Source organism: Phascolarctos cinereus, unplaced genomic scaffold (genome assembly GCF_003287225.1).
Source record: "Phascolarctos cinereus isolate Bilbo 61053 unplaced genomic scaffold, phaCin_HiC Scaffold_4;HRSCAF=312, whole genome shotgun sequence".
Lineage (NCBI taxonomy): Eukaryota > Metazoa > Chordata > Mammalia > Diprotodontia > Phascolarctidae > Phascolarctos > Phascolarctos cinereus.
Window position 1 is genome coordinate 727,376,406 of NW_027555847.1, and position 6,452 is coordinate 727,382,857.

Below are 6,452 nucleotides of genomic sequence, written 5' to 3' on the forward strand. Positions count from 1 at the left end.
CTCTGGGCCCCCAGGGTCCCCTTTCTCTGAGACCCCTCAGGCTGGCACCTTGGCAGAGAGTGAGGAGGCTGATCAGGAGAGGAGTCCAGGCCTTGGTGGAGATGCCCCCAGAGCTCTGCTCCCTGAGGCCCCTCAGCTGCAGCTGCACTCTGCCAAGCCTCTCATCTCCCTTACCCCTCTCCTAGCCCTTCATGCAAATCTGCTACCTCCTGCTCTTAATGCAGGTGTCTGGGGTGGGGGTGGGGATGGGGTGAAGCCCCTCAGACAGTTTAGAAAAGAATTCCCCAGTGTCCAAACATAGTCTCACAGTGTCACCTGCTGGCCCCCAAGCAGATATCACCCTGAGCCTGGTGTGGGTGTTAACTTCGGTGGTGAAAGTCCAATACTCTGATATAACCTGGGAGCTCAGGGTACTAATGCCTTGCAGGCCTTTCCTTGTAACTTAGATTTTAGGACATCTTTTCTAACCACTTCCTCATGCAAGGAAGTGAAGAGTATGGTCCTGGAGAAAAGCTGTGAAGATACCCAGGGGGCTGCTTCAGCCCAGTGAGAAGATGACCCACCCACAAGGTTGCCGAATAGAAAAAGGAGGCAATAGAGCTACTGCTGAAGTGCAGGATTGTTTATATAGAAGACCTCTGGACATTCTAAAAAAAAAGCCAGAATGTCTTCTGCATAAGGAATAGAACTTTGTTTGACAATATGTCAAGTGCGGAACACTGGCGAAAAGAGGAAGCCCCAGCTGTTTGATTAAGGGTATAAAAATTGAGGCCACTTGGGGGAATTTCGTATTCTTTCTCAAGAAGCATTTACATGCATGTATACGGCCCATATGTGTATGCACTCTGGCTACTATATGTGTGAATCATTAAATTTCTCATTAACTGAAGATCGTTTCTACCTCCTAATTTTTAAGACCCAACAATTATGCGGAAGAGGATTTGATTTCTTTCAAGGTGCAGTGGAACCACGGTGTTGAAAAGTGGTTGCTCCTAAGCAGGTAAGAGGCCATGCAACCGTTAGTTAAAAGCCTCCCCGAAGTGGCTCCCAGTTTGCCAACTTTGGAAACAGAATCTAAACACACTAAATTGGCATTTGGCACTGATATCCACATTCATTTAGGGGATTTTGAGAGCCAAAGGTACCTTCTGGCACTCTCTAGAGGAGATGATTATCAAATTGGACAATCTGGTATGCTTCAGGAACTTGAAGTGTTAAGTGTTTCTTTTGTGTAATGTCAAGTATGTTGTTAACTCCTCTGTGTTTGGTCACTTAGTAAATCCAAACTGACTTTTACCTGATAAGGCAGAGGAAAAAGAGTAAAAACTTATCTGCACAAGGCTTTCAAAGTCTTCAAAAAGAAAATCTCAATCTCTCTGACTCTCTTTCTCTCTCTCTCTCTCTCCCCTCCACCAAATTTGGGAGGCAGATAAGAGACAGATAAGAGGAAAGGGAATCTTCTCCCCATCCTCCAGAAATTTATGTCATTGTAAAATAATTGAAGATTAAATTTGTGACTGAACTGTAATTTCTCTACTGTGCATTTCCAAATTGTGGTTAGAATGTTTTTTTTTATAAATGTTGGGATATCTTAGTGACTTTTGGGGTACCACCCTGTAAAATTGTTTTTTTGAGGAAAGAGTGAAACATTGTAAAAGTTACATAGAAACAGTACTTAGATATTCTATCACTCTCTCCCTGAACAGTGACCAGGTTAGTATTTTAGTTCAAGAGAGGAAGTTAATTTCACTGACTAAAGAAAAAAAAATGGAACTGAACCTACTTTAAAAGTATATGCAACAATATCCAGAATGTTGAAGGGTAAAAAGGATTTGCGCTTTGCTGTTTAAATGTATCTGGTGCTTAAGAACCTCATGTTATTAACTCTTTTCCTGACTATGAAAAGATAAAGTCTTGTTTAAATCAGGGAGCAGCTTGAAAATAAATAAAATTTAATTTGGGAGAATGTTTTGCATTACTACTGTATTTTTTTCTATGAAGGAGATAACAGGACTTAATTGTTTAGGTTTACAAGAAGCAAAGTCACCTAAAAGAAATTGGAATGGATCATGTACTTTAAAACTCTTAAAAATCCAAATAGTAACAGTATTGCAATTAATTGGTATTGAATAATAAAAATGTGTGCTAATGTGCAAAGGAAAAATTCAGTGGAGTGAAGGTTAATTCTGTGTATAGTATGGGATATATGGTTGTCAAATAAAGATGAGATGGAATTGAGAAAGTAGAAGATTCTAAGTGTAATGTCAGATCAGAAGAGGAAAGAAAGCAGTTTGGAAGGGGTTTGATCAAAGTCCACTTACTGTTGTTCTGTTGTTTCACTCATATCTGATTCTCCATGACCCCATTTGGGGTTTCCTTAGCAAAGATACTTGAGTGGTTTACCATTTTGTTCTCCAGCTCATTTTACAGAAGAAGATACTGGGGCAATTTGGGTTGAGTGACTTTCCCAGGGTCACCCCGCTAGGACATGTCTGACACTGGATTTGAATTGAGGTCTTCCTGATTCTAGACCCAGCACTGTATTCACTGCACCACAGATTCACCCAAGTCCACTGGAAGTACATACCAGAAAGGGAAAGCTTGACCAAGGAAGGGTGAGAGGAGGACAGGTGGAAGCTTAAAGAAAGTTATCAGCTGTTTGTGTTGACAGCGTGAATGGAAGATTTGAAACTAAAGGGTTTAGAGTTGGGAAAGAGGCTTGAGGAATGTTTTTGATTTCTGATGTGAGGATTTAAGAAAAAAAAATAAATGCCTGTTTTTACAGTATTCTATCCAGTTACAACATTTGCCTAATGGAAACTAGAGTGATAAATTTGTAACATGCAATTATTTGAGGATAGTGTATGAAAATTCTGAATTTGAAGAACCACTAGAAGGGTATATATTGGTCATTGTATGAGGAATAATTATTCACAATTTTATTATTACATAATAGAGGTTATGTGTACAAGGTCCATGTTTCAGAATACGGTCATGGATCCTGAAAGGAGGTGGGTGGAGAGTATACAAGACTGCCACTTGAAATCATTGGTAGTAGACTAACTAAAAATAGTGGGGTGGCAATAAATGGCCTTTGGAAGAAATGGAGATTCTGAATGATACCATCTGTAAACACAGATCCAGCTGCGATTGAATATATTCCAGTATCATTTTAAGTGAGATGTGTTCTCATGTTAGGGATAATTGTAATCTTTAATCCTCTATAAGTTCATAAAATCTTATTAAAAAACCACTAAAACTGGGCAGCAAGACAATATGTCAAGAAACTGAAAAAAGAAATTTTGTTAGAAGTCTAATTGGGTAAAATTTACTCTAGATGGGTTTTGAATGCACTCTGGCTACTGCATGTGTGAATCATTAAATTTCTCATTAACTTAAGATTGTTTCTACCTCCTAATTTTTAAGACCTCACAATTATGGGGAAGAGGATTTGATTTCTAGGGGATCAGTACAGAAACTGATAAGATAAATGAAGTGATTTTCTATGTAAGACAATTTGGAGATGAATTCACCTGAAATGATGTCATTTAAGTCCATCATATTGTGCGTGCTATCATTGTGTTCCTAAATTGCCTTGTATCATGAATTGTGGGGAACCATTGCATAAGAAATGCTGTTAAGGGGATGATTTATCTGCATCATTTAATGCTTTTGATCTGGACACTATGAGATTATTTATAATGAGATGCTATTGTCATAATAGTGAAACCAACCCAATATCCAATTGGGTATATTTTGTTTTAAAGGACAGAATAATAATTACTTAATGGGTGGGAAAAGGTTTGTTTGTTTGTCTGAAAAAGAAGGTCTTTCAAAATCTCTTTGTCTGTGAACTTGCCAGGTTCCTCAGAACATTCTACTTGGGGCAAATTCATGAAATTTTACCGGCCTCGTGAAAGAAGTCCCCAAGTATCATGAAATGCAAAAATGATGAGTTGGTTTTCACAGAAGCTAGGATCCTCTTTTCTCTTACAAACACACAACACCAAAATGAGAGGAGGGGAGCCTTCCAAACTGATCTAGAGTCTAGAATGTACTTACTTGGTGATTTTGACTATGAAGATCAGGAAATTATACCCAAAATGGGATACATTGAAGTTAAAACTTGAGGCAGCTCAGTCTCAACATACTCTAGCCTTAGAGATTTATTTGTGCCTTAGGGAATTAAAATACAATAGCTTAGGAGATGGAGGCCTAGGTTTACAGTAAGTATTCAGCATTTTGTGAATTTTGAGTGACCTGTCAGATATTCATTATATATGTGGAATTCGAGAATGTGATTATTCTGTTCAATTCTAATCATTTCTTTTCATCACAGGATGAGTTTATACTACAGGGGGGAAAAGAAGAAAAGGATGTTAAGTATATTATTATTTTTATTTTGGAAAGACCTGTTGAACTTTTTATTTTTAACTGCTACAGCAAAATCGTGAGAGAAATAATACTAATTGTACCTAACTCTAAGGTACGATTAGTGAAACTTTCTCTTTGAAGTACAACTTTTTGGGAAAGTTATCTGATATTGTTCTGAATTTTTAATCCAGGTATAATTGTCTGAATTATCTTGAAGCCAGTAGTCCATCATTTGAGGGAAATTCCTCATCCTGCACAAAAGGTGTGCAATCCAAGAACTACTACAGAGGAATGTCTGTGCTTGGAAAGGTTGAGAACATGTTCTTAATTTCAGAATCCTATTGACTCAGTTTCCCCATTGTGTTTTTTTTCCCTTTTTGAATAAAAATGTTTCCCACCTGGTTAATCCTCAGGCTGGCTAACATAACCTATGAGTAAGGTACAACCATGATACGTGACAGGCTGCTCAAAAAGAAAAGTTCATTAAACTCTTAACTGAAATCAAACAGAACTAAGGATACTTTGCACTGTTATGCCTATGTTAAGTCACTCTGTGTCTTCAGGCTCAGGCCTGGAGGAACAGTCTTGATGTTGTTACAACCCTTCTTCTTTTCATAAAAACATCTCTATAACCATAGCAGGTAAAAATGTAATTTTTTTCAGAATGAATCTTGTTTTTGCAATGTTCTAGAGGCTCTGAATTATGATGAGGGGATGCACATGCAAGGGACCTCACTTGAACCTTCTTCGTCTAGCTCTGCCTTTTCTGAGGTTAACTCTAACCCACAAGGCTGCAAAAGAGAAAAAAGAGGCAGGAACATTTCTGAAGAGCTCCAAGATTGGTTGTGCGGGTGACCTCTGGACATTCTCAAAAAGGGAATGTCTTCCAGAGAAGCAAAAGGACTTGGTTCAATATGATGTCAACCAAGGAGCAATGTTTGGAAAAAGAAAAGAAGTCAGAATTGTTTGAACAAGGGCATGAAAATCGGAGTGACTTGGGGGGGATTTTGTAGTGTCCCTCGAGGGCTAGCCGGATGCCTGTATTCAGCCTATACAAATATGCATTCTGCTGACTGCATGTGACAAACTATAAACTTCTAATTAACCAGCCAATTTCTGCCTCCTGATTGATATGACCAAACAGTTCTTATTGTTGTGATCATCATTGCGAGCTCATTGAATCTATGACAGGGTCTCAAGAACACCCACCACACTGTACTCATTCCCACAGAGGAGGTAGGTACGGAAGCTAGACTTGTGTCTTGTTTTATCTCCCTCCCCCAGGGTCAGACTGTGGCTGTTCAGGGAGTGTCCCTCAGACCCATTGAATAACTGATGGAGCAGACCAGCACAGCTCAGAGGTTTTTGTCTCACTTCCTCGTTGGTCTGAACCACTGTGGACTCATAGTAGCCACTTTTATAGTAATAGGATTGACAGTAGTAGTCAGCCTCATCCTCAGCCTGAAGACCAGAGATGGTCAGACAGGCGGAGTTGGCTGAGGCTTTGGAGCCAGAGAACCTCTCTGGAATGCCTGAGGGACAGCTACTGCAGTTAGAGATGATGAGCCTGGGGGCCTGGCCCTGGTGCTGTTGGTACTCATTCACATATTCACTGCCAAAGTTGCCACTGCTGCGAGTGCTGGAGATTGTGACTGACTGACCCAGAGACCCAGACTCTGATGCTGGCTGGGTCAGCACAAACTAGGCCCAAGTACCTGGAAAGACAGAGAGAAAGAGAGCTGTGAGTCAGGGGCCAGGGACTCTCTCCCTCTGCCACCCTCACCTAGGAGCCCCTTTGGCCCTCCAGGGTCCCCTCTTTCTGAGACCCCTCAGGCTGACACCTTGGTAGAAAGTGAGGAAGCTGAGCAGGAGAGGAGTCCAGGCCATGGTGGAGATGCCCCCCAGAGCTCTGCTCCCTGAGGCCCCTCAGCTGCAGCTGCACTCTGCCAAGCCTGTCTTATCTCCCTTACCCCTTCCCCAGCCCTTCATGCAAATGTGCTATGTCTCTATTTCTTCAGTCCTCTTAGGGCCCAGAGAAGGAGCCAGACTGTGTGAGGAGGAAGGATGGGTAACAGGGC

At 40.7% G+C, this 6,452-nt stretch overlaps 1 long non-coding RNA gene across 1 annotated transcript; it reads left to right on the plus strand.

Moving 5' to 3' along the window:
* Positions 1-289: 289 nt before the first annotated feature.
* On the plus strand, positions 290-5,487 carry LOC144457168 (uncharacterized). Its single transcript, XR_013486534.1, has 2 exons — positions 290-1,000; positions 5,066-5,487. It is a non-coding gene; the product is annotated as an uncharacterized LOC144457168 (long non-coding RNA).
* The last annotated feature ends 965 nt before the right edge of the window (positions 5,488-6,452 follow it).